This window comes from Lethenteron reissneri, chromosome 38, assembly GCF_015708825.2.
Source record: "Lethenteron reissneri isolate LAM-NWPU_2019-01 chromosome 38, ASM1570882v1, whole genome shotgun sequence".
Taxonomy (NCBI): domain Eukaryota; kingdom Metazoa; phylum Chordata; class Hyperoartia; order Petromyzontiformes; family Petromyzontidae; genus Lethenteron; species Lethenteron reissneri.
Window position 1 is genome coordinate 11137907 of NC_083816.1, and position 10902 is coordinate 11148808.

Here is a 10902-nt window from a genome sequence, read left to right on the forward strand (position 1 = left end):
CCCCCCCCCACACACACCATGCATTATTGACGTGCCGTAAAAGTATATGAACGCGTTAATTATTGATGTGCCAGAGACCAAACTTGGTTTAAGTTAACGTTAGGCATGTGTGCAGAGCGTTACGCGCCTGCAGAATTGAGCACGTGTATCATCAGCAGCGCTCGCGTTCCAAATATTGCCCCGTGGCAACGTGGCCTCATTTGCTCGTCATCTCTAATGCGACTCGTGAGCACTGCAGAATTGAGGAGGAAAATCTGACACGTGGACATTATTAATGACGATTCTTGTCACCATGACCCTGGCAAGCGGGCACACAATCGGCATCGCTCGCAAGCGATGCCACTGACAGAATGCGACTGCTATATACCACAGCCCCGGAGAAGGAAACGTGTCCGTAGTAAAACAAAAACTCAACAAAATCGTCAATAATACTGTGGCCGTAATAAATACATAACAGTCGACGTTTCGGGTAATGGCCCTTCTTCACAGCACCCAGAGAGAGGCAGAGTCTCTCGATGTGACGTGAAGGGCCATGGCCCAAAAACGTCTCACTTTAATCTACTCTTTCTCGGCAGTGTGCATTGATGCATGTGCTGAGGTTTTTTTCGGTGGGGGGGTTACCCTGTGCTTGCGCTCTACTGCCAACGCAGAGGCGTGTTACCAACTCACCCGTAGAACCGTCACATTTAAACACCGAGCTTGCCTACAATTCGCCTACCATCGACCAAGTGCCGCAATGGAAGATCGATTTTACTGTGCGCGTTTGGTCGCGAGGGAAAGAAAAAGAAAGAAAGAAAAAAATCCTCGCAGCGAAGGGCAGCAAAAATGTCTCAAAAATCAGTGGAGTGAGAGGAGACTCAGGGATTTGCGTGCCCCCCCCCGGTTCACACAGGGTGGCCTGCCCCGCTGGGCCATTGTAAGGGCCCGGACTTTGGACGGCTGTGCCCCTCCTGTTGCCCGGGGCGTTTGTTTGCCTTGAGCCACAGCGCCCACACGCAACACTCCCTTCACATTTCGCTTCATGTTGGAGGGAAAGGGGGGGGAACAACCCCGCTCATCGACTGGATTTTTGGATAAAGGTTTCACACTGAATAGGCACAATATGAAACAATTGTAGTTATGCTTTTGGCACTATTAAGATATTAATTTTAGATTTGAAGCTTTCGTGACTGCAAGGATTTCATACTCTTAGGTTTTTTCGGTAAAGTCACGTAGGTAAAAAATAAAAATAAATAATAAAATAACATAAATAAAAGAAGATACAAATAATTATTATAATAATTATTATTTATATTATTTTTATTTGTATTACTTATTTTTTACCTACGTGACTTTACCGGAAAAAACCTAAGAGCATTAAGATATTCACCCGAGCATTTGAAGGTCTGTGGTGGGGCGCTGAAACAGCAGTCCCGCACACTGAATTGTGAATCCGGCGACTTGAGCTTGATTCCCGATCATGGCTGACAACAGCAGCGAGCGACATCCGAACCGGTCCTGCCCCCTCCTTTCACCAACCCACACTGACAAACGTGGCGCAGACAACTCGAATGACTCACACGTCGCTGGTAGGCCTTCATCCAGCAGTGATTTGACCAAGGCTGTAGATAATCATTATTATTTGGGGCCACTGAACGTTTCCCCATGGTTTAGAAGCAAATTAATTTTTAAAATTTTCGTTTTCAATTTTACACAGCAAAACAATGCAATATATGCAGAAACACTAATCTAAAATTTATGTAAATATTTGTGATGTTTAGGGGTTTGCTGTATGAAGGCCATTTAATTTGTCAATGTTCATGTCTTCGTGGGTTATCTACACGGAATAAAATCGATCTTCTTAGACCACAATAGTATGTTGCTTATCATTATCAATAACAGATTTCCAGTCACCCTTCCTGCTCTAGTTCACCCTTTTATATAATCACTTTGCCCTTGATCCACCTTCAACAACTGCCCTAGGTATACCCACATATTTCCTGTATACATAACAGACATTTCAATCAGTTCCGACTGTAATCTCGCTCCAAGCTCTCACAAACAAAATCCTTTACAAAAAGATATATTACAAAATACCATAATAATGTAAAAGTACGGAACCACTTCTGTAACATTATGTATGTTGAACTTCCTTCGCACCGTACGTCGCCAGCCGTGCTAATTGGAGGTGAAACATTACACAAAGATAGCGACAGAATACAAATCATACTCCTACAGAAACGAAAGAACGGGTGAAATAAGCAATAGAAAATGTATTAACTACTGTATCTGATATTTTCTGTGGACATAGTCGTTGAAACAACCATCAAAGTAAAACGCCGCAACATTGTGGAAAATTATAGGTAAATGAAAAAACTAAAGTTATGAACAATAACTGTCATAAAGAATAGAATGGTAGTTGGAGGGACAACACTGGGCAGGAACTCAAGAGGCAATCGTTAAGTGCAAGTCTCTCCCTGTTTGTTTTACTCGAGTGTTTGATAATCATGTGACTTGCATCCTTGAGCCCCGTGGTGTCAACTTCACATTTGCGTTTCTGCATAGCATGACAACATTAATGTACTTCACGCAGAAGATTATCCTCACTGAGTTTCAATACTTGATTTTTTTAGGAAAGTTCTGCTTTGGGGTGTTTGGCTCACTCCATGAATGGGTATTCAGCATGTGGGAGGAAACCAGCGAGAAAACTCACTCAAAAACTCCGCACAGATGAGTTCAATGCATTGATGAACCACCATCTCCGGGCTACATTGCAGCCCGAGTTTACAAGGCCGAGTATTCCCCCAAGGTCTCCTGTCCAAGCACTAGCCAGGCTCAACTCCACTTGGCTTCCAAGACACGATGACAATGGGCACATTCACAGCAATGTTGATTTCCTTACATTGTAATGTTCAAAAGAGCTAATTCAACCGACAACAGATTTGAACTTACAACCTTTCAAATCGCGAGTTGAGTACTTTTACCGCGGTACTATCTGGCGGCAGTAAATAGATGCACCCTGTATATGGTACGTTGCCGTGGTGTGGCGGTTATTGCACTGGACATGTAAACCAGAGGTTGCGGTTCAATATCCTTGTACGGCAATTGAAATGGGGCAAGCTACCTAAATATCTCCCCCCCCCCACCTATGTCCACGCAGCAATATAAATGGGTACAAAACAATGAGTCGATCCGCAGGTCCGCTCATGGTGGGGAGAGATGCGGGCACTCCCAACCTCTTCCAATTAGCACGGCTGGCTGCGTACGGTGAGAAAAAAGTTAAACATACATCTGGCCAGTCCGGTAGGTCAAATACTCTGTAGAGGGGCTCTCTAGAGCTTCCTCTGGTGGAGGCCCTTCCTCCAATAGTGGCACTAGCAACGAATTAGCAGGACTGTATCTTTACACTCTTAAACAATGTACACGTGTGGATGTGCATGAGAGTGGGCCACCATTTTTTTTGTACACAAAAGTTAACTGTTCACACTCCCCTGTTGCTCTTTGGACTCTGTGATCCCCTGGGAACCGACCTCAGGAATGACATTTTATTATCTGGTCGATGTTTATTGCTCGCGGGAGGTGTCTGGACTCAACCACAATTTTCCAGAATGGGCACGTTACGGTCAACCCTTGTTAATGTTTATCTAGATGTGTACACTCATCTGTTGAATCATTTACTGTGCATCCATTTCAATCGGGTACATTTTAGTAAAAATTTAACCACATTACAATAACAGGAGACATGAAAACATAACAATAAGTTATTCTTCATTTTTATATATGTTTAATACTTTCATACTGGCAAAAATGTAGTAAGAAATTAATTTCTAACGACAAACATTGTATACTTCTTGGGGGAGAGCAGCGACACTGCTTAGTGCTCTGCACGGTGAACCTAAAAACGCGAGTTTGACTTCTGGCCACGGCTAACATCAGTGGCGAGTGATATGTGAACTGCTCTTTCACCAACCCACGTTGAGAAACGTGCAGTTACCAACCCGAATATTGTGGCATGGGGAGGCCTTCATCCAGCAGTGGTATGACAAAAGGCGATACAATTGTAGAATATAAATACAGTATATATCAATGTATAAATACGGTGCTGTATTAAGCAATGTACATGTTCCATACTGTTCACTGATGCTTTAACTGTTTAACACGTTCATTGTTGCTTATCTTCATGAGATCCTAAACCAACATAGTAATTTCGTGCTCGAATGAGCATTGGGGTGGTGCTCCCCTGTTTACAACCTTGAGCCGGTGGTAGAAATTCCACGTTACTATGGCGGGGACGAGTGTATCCATAAGGCAACCCCTCTTGACTTCCCTAAAAAGTGGTACGTATTGTATCATCCCTGAAAGGATGATGGGTTGAGTCAACTGCCAACCAAGAATTTAACTCGCAACCTGCCAATTGCGAGCCGCTTGCTCCCCTGCTGAACCTGAACCATTGGTGGAGATTTTAAATTCCAACGGTGGTGACCGATCTCAATGCAAGCAATGCTGCCATCCAAACCAATGACCAAGCCTCATCAGGTGGAGCTCATGGGACAGACAACCTGAGTTGAATTTCGATTTAAAGCTTTCGTGACTGCAGGGATTCATCTTCTTGGTTCTTTCGGTAAAGTCACGTAGAAGGACAGACCTGTTCTCCACCTGAAGACGGCTGCTTGCGCTGTGGCCGAAACGTCGTGAGAATTATTTTATTATGTTTTATTTGTATTATTTTATTATTTTCCTTCTACGTGACTTTACCGAAAGAACCAAGAAGATGAACCTGAGTTGACTTGAGTTGGTATGATTTATTTCCCCACAACTCGAGTACACCGACGTATCATGTCGGTGATCAAGTCTCTTGCTTCTGGCTCCTTTTGCTCGGCCCGTCGCTGTGCGTCAGCTGGCGACACGTGGCGGCATGGGATAGGGGCCAGGTGCTGATCGCAATGCGAAAGGCGATGCCAGGCACGGTGAGTGGGCCTCACAGGAGTTCCCTGGTGGGCACAACGCCACTGGATGCCCAGAGCGAAATAGGAGAAACTTCAATAACACGTATGTGACTATTTTTTTTTCCGATTTAAAGCTTTCGTGACTGCAGGGATTCATCTTCTTGGTTCTTTCGGTAAAGTCACGTAGAAGGGAAATAATAAAATAATAAAAATAAAACATAATAAGATAATTCTCACGACGTTTCGGCCACAACGCAAGCAGCCGTCCTCAGGTGAAGACCAGATCTGTCGGGGAGACAGCATTCACCTGAGGACGGCTGCTTGCGTTGTGGCCGAAACGTCGTGAGAATTATTTTAGTATGTTTCATTTTTATTATTTTATTATTTCCCTTCTACGTGACTTTACCGAAAGAACCAATAACACGTACGTGACTATTTGCATCGCTTCAGTGCACCGTTCGCATCGTCTTTCTTGTATCCCGATTGCACAATATTTTATTTGTCGATGTTACATCATGAGACGAAGTATCGAATCGGATCTTTCAAAGAGCAGTGCGACAATTCGTGACAGAGAAGTGTCTACAGAGATGGGTATCGCAGAGATATCCTCAAGTCACCTTTGCTTCACAAAAGTAGGAGGCAGCACTTTCCCAAAGGCTCTACGACTGAGAGTAAAAAAGTCTCACGTGGACTTAGGAGAAAATATAATTTCAGAAACAAATTTAACGTGGTGACCGAGAAGAGACTTTGAGAAGTTGCCGAGATGTGAACCCCGGATCTCAGCCGTGCCAGGTTAGTACTCTGACCTATGAGTCAACCAGTCACCCCATGATTGCAGTGTTTTATCAACATGGAACGAGGCATGCATTTGACTCGCCTTGAGCAAACGCATTGACCCAAGAATGTGAAAGTGTTTCCGTGCAAACTAAAACTAAACAATTTATTATTTGACCAGGTAAGGCCCACTGAGCTGTATAGCTTTTTTTCAGAAGCGACCTGGCCACGAATGATAGCTCAACGAAGTGGCTTATCACGTGGGAATTTAAAGCAGCCAAATACTCGAAACGCACGTTTCTAAATGTGGAGGGAAAAACCGGAGGGCCCGGAGAAAAATCCACGCGACCACCACGGAGAGAGAGAGACACCGCAAACTCCAAATATACAGGCGTCAGGATTGGGATCGAACCTGCGACCTCCTGTATACCAGGCGAGGTAGTTAACGCATTGTCACCATGGCACCCATGGTGGCACTGGGTGCTACTAATACCCATTGGCGGCCTGAATGAGTATTGGGAATTCTACCTCGCTACTGTAGAGGCCAGTCTCTCTGTAGGATAACAACAACATAATACACAATTTTATTCATCATGGAATGAATCAAGCACCACGATCAATGTTGAGTTTAGCGAATTTCCACAGTGCCATCTTGTTGTGTGTGCAACACTCGCAACAATGGGCAGAGTGAGGTGGCGCAGTGTACAGATGGGGCATTATCTAATGGGCATTATGTAATGAAATTATATTCGTAATTGGTATCTAAATTACGTACTTCAAAGTAATGATTTATTCACGCCTAAATTACACGTGGCACGGTTAAATGGTCATTTGTATCTGCATTGCATTACCAATTACTTTGGTCTCTACTGGACATCTATGGAAAAGAGTGTTTTCGCTCATCGGATTCTTCTAGTATAAAAACATATTCTGATTTATCTTCTTGGTTCTTTCGGTAAAGTCACGTAGAAGGGAAGTAATAAAATAATAAAAATAAAATTTTTTTATTAATATAAAACATGTTTTATTATTTTTATTATATTACTTCCCTTCTACGTGACTTTACCGAAAGAACCAAGAAGATGAATCCCTGCAGTCACGAAAGCTTTAAATCGAAAAATATTCTGATTTATCCATAACACCAGGGTGTGTATTGTGATCTACCAGCAAACCATTAACTTTCATAAAATCATTAAGTGCACCTAGCCTGGCACAAGCTCCATGGTCATCACCATGAACAGAGGTTGTTGTCACCTGCTTGAGCGTGTACTTTTTAGACTACCAAAGACAAGTAGAATACATATACAACACATTCTAAAATGTTACACGCATTGTCCTCGGCAAAAGGCGACAGTGCCTTCCAAACGATAAACTGGCAGGAGTTCCCATGTCATATTTAATCAGGACGTTTGTGAAGAACACTTGTGACTCAGAAGTCTGTTCCTTTTTTAAATCCTTTATATTAAGTTCGCTTGCTTGCGTGCTTGCTTGCTTGCATGCTTGCTTGCTTGCTTACGACCGTGCAAATCTTTGGGTCGTTTTTTAACCCACTTCCCGTGATCCAATCGAGCTGACATTTTCCACACAGACTCGTTGTGCTTGACAATTAATTTTAGTGAAATTTTTTTTCCAAAATTTTACACTGTTTAGGGAAACTTTTTTAAATATTTAATTACCAATCGCTTAATGCTGGCAGACAATCATCTGACCCAAAGGTGGCAGCCATCTCAAGCCAGAGGACGAGAGGACTCTAGCCGCCACGCATATAAAAGATTTAGAGTGAAAAACTTTGTTTTTACGGGTTAATTTTTTGCCAGCCATTATCAATCCGCTGCTGGAAGAAGGTATCCCCACAACGTCGCCATCCCTCTCGGTTCAGCGCTGCTTCCTGCACATGAACGGGATCTTCTTGTTCCATCTCTGCGACGGTCAAACTTCTCAGATGCATGCGACGCCTTATTACTTTACAACAAAACAATTATCGGGAAAAACTAAATGGCCAATTTGTAGCACTGCAAATAATTTCCCTTTCCACAGATTTCTGCCAGCTTCTGCGGACTTCTGCCGGGCCGTGGCGACGACAAGAGCTGTCAAGTGAGAGGTGTCCCAGCTGGCCCTCTCCCTGCCACTCGAGCCAGCGCGAGGGCAATTTCGTCCTCTTCTGAATAATGAATGCATCTTCTGACGACAATGAGCGATGGCAGTGGTGGTGGTGGTGGTCGAGTCGCGGGCAAACGAGTGTCTCTCCATCGGCCTCCACTGTGGGTGCCACCGTGGCGAGATGTTAACTACCTCGCCTGGTGTACAGGAGGCCGTGGGTTCCATTCCGACCCTGGCGCTTGTATATTTGGAGTTTGCATGTTCTCCCCGTGGTCGCGTGAATAGTTTACCGGGTCCTCCGATTTTTCCCTCAACATTTAAAGACATGCATTTTGAGTATTGGGCTTCACTTTGTTGAGCAATCATGTGTGGCCAGGTCGCTTCTGAAAAGGAGCTTTATAGCATCAGTGGGCCTTACCTGGCAATATAAATATAGTTTAGTTTTAGACCTGCGCCAGTTATTGCAATGCCGCCATGACCTCCGTCACTGGATGTAATCACCGTAAAGAAGGCTCGAGTGACACACACGCCACTCACCTCTCGTGCACCACCAAGTGTGTACCAGAGTCTAGCTGCCAACAGTTGGCAAGAGTTTGTGCTCAGGAACGGCTTGCGATCACAGAAAAAAATGGCTTTCTGCGATGCTTTGGTTTACATCGAAAGGCTTGGCGTCCCCACATTCGTGACGAGTCTTAGCTACCTCAGGTTCTCTCCTCCCCATGGGGCAACAATTGCATTGCTGACCTCCACACATAGTTGCAGAACGGAGAATTTGAAATTAAAAGTTCCCATTTCAAATTCCTGCCGAGGGTCAATGCGACCCAATGTCGCTGTTTCAAGTGCAGACGAGTACCACTTTGACTTACTGATGACATTGCAACAAATCCATCAAACGCGTGACACTCACCGATGTGTGTTAAACAGTAAACTTTACCAATAGAAATTGCTATTGCTCAAGAGAACAAAGTCTGCATACACGCTGCTAGAATAACCATTATACCCTGAATTCCCTGAAGAATGCCAAGAACATGCAATTATGCATCATAAAAGGTAAAACGTTCAGCCCTGAAATGTCTTGATGGCTCACACCACAATTGGTGAAAGGACCTCCACTAGAGAGGGCTAGACATGATTTGAGCCTACTCTGGCCTGAATCCTTTGGAAGGTGTTGGAATAGCCGCATTTTGCCTCACCGTACACAACCTGCCGATCGAATAACTGTGTTGTACCCATTGGCACTGCTGGGTGGACAGAGACGGGGGGATTTAAACAAATAATTTCAACCGTACTCTTAGGTTTTTTCGGTAAAGTCACATAGGTAAAAAATAAAGAATAAAAATAACAGAAGAAACAATAGAAATAAAATAATAAATCACGACGTTTCGGAGGCAACACAAGCTTCCGTCTTCAGGTGGAACCGTCACAGCACGATTGCTGTATCAAGGAAAGAGCTCTTTACTGACTTTACCGGAAAAACCGAAGAGTATGAATCCTTGCAGTCATTAAAGCTTCAAATCTAGAATAAATTTCAACCGCTCCACCGGCGAATTCTGTATTGCGAGCCCCACACCTGCTTACACCAAGGCAGACAATGTCTTCTTCATATGTCTGTCTCCTGGCAAAAATAAAGTATTCCTCACACAACTCATCCAACCACACGGCCTTCTGGGAGTGAATGATTTCAGCAATATTCAAAACAAGCAAAGTCTGGACCGGTTGCCATGTTTTTGGACTCATTGCCCATATAAAATAAACATAAACCACAGACAAGTGCACACTATGTCAATGGAACCATGATCTAGGTGCCAATGTCTGCCTTTCATTGCTGTATCATATTTGTCATAAAATAAAAAAACGCACCGTGTCATTTTCCACCATGAGCGTAATCTCAAGTTTGGAAATGTATTCCGAGAAAAAAAACCATTCCGATTGCTTACATTATCAATAAATTAAGTTTGTTCATCTCCATATCAATTGTTCTGTGGAAAGGTGAAATGTTCAGTTAATACACGGCGATTGATATAAGCAGTGCACACAATATATATTTCCCCTCCATAACTTTTGTTGTTGTTATAAATATTTTTGAAACCAAGCGAGAGTCTCATGAGACAACTTCTCGTGCAAGGTGATTACAGGGCTACAAATACGAGCAGGAGGAGGAAACGGTATAATTCGCAGTCCAAAAATCCAGTACAAAATAATAGCTAAACAAATGAACGTGAAAGAGTGCACAGAATAGTGAGTGAGTGAATGGTACAATTGCAGTGCAAAGTAACATAATTAAAAAGTAAATAATTAAACTGGCTCTGTGAAAAAAACGTTACGGTCCTTTTTTAAACGGATAAATAGAGTTATAGGCAGGCATACATTACTTTGCAATTAAGTTGTACGTATTATTGGTTATTTCTGTTAAAATGTTTGTTTTGTTTAATATTTTTATTATTTTATTATTTCCCTTCTACGTGACTTTACCAAAATAACCAATAATATGAATCCCTGCAGTCACGAAAGCTTTAAATTAAAATTAAAGTTGTACGTGTTTACACAATGGGTTATTACTCTTTTGTAGTCCGTTACGGTTTACGATTCTTGACCTGCATGTTATATATTTTTGGCTATCTTAAAGTGGAACATAACTCTCTTTATCTCCACTGCCATGCAAAATAAGAGACAGCTGTCATTTTCATACTTTTCTCAAAATACATTATTCGGAGCACTGAAAGTAACCTGCTCTTTTACGCAAAAAAATGCCAATATAATACTTATGGTGAGATCTTTTTTTTATTCTCTAGGATTTCAAGAATTTTCTGGTGAAATTATTCCATTAATAGGAGCACAATTTGAAATGTTAGAGCAATTTAAATGAACCGTGCCAGTTTAACACGTAGACTTTCACGCTTCAACACACCGGTGGGCTAAAGCAGTGAACTATTTGTCTTTTGTCAACGTGACACTTTTTTGCTGATTGGCCGTGTCGGGTGGTGGAGGGTTACGACACATTTATAAATAACGCGATCTAAACCCAAAAACGTTTATTATGAATGAACCGTGTCAGTCTTCTGTATTCATATTCTTGGGTCATTACTGCCACTTCATCGGTGTT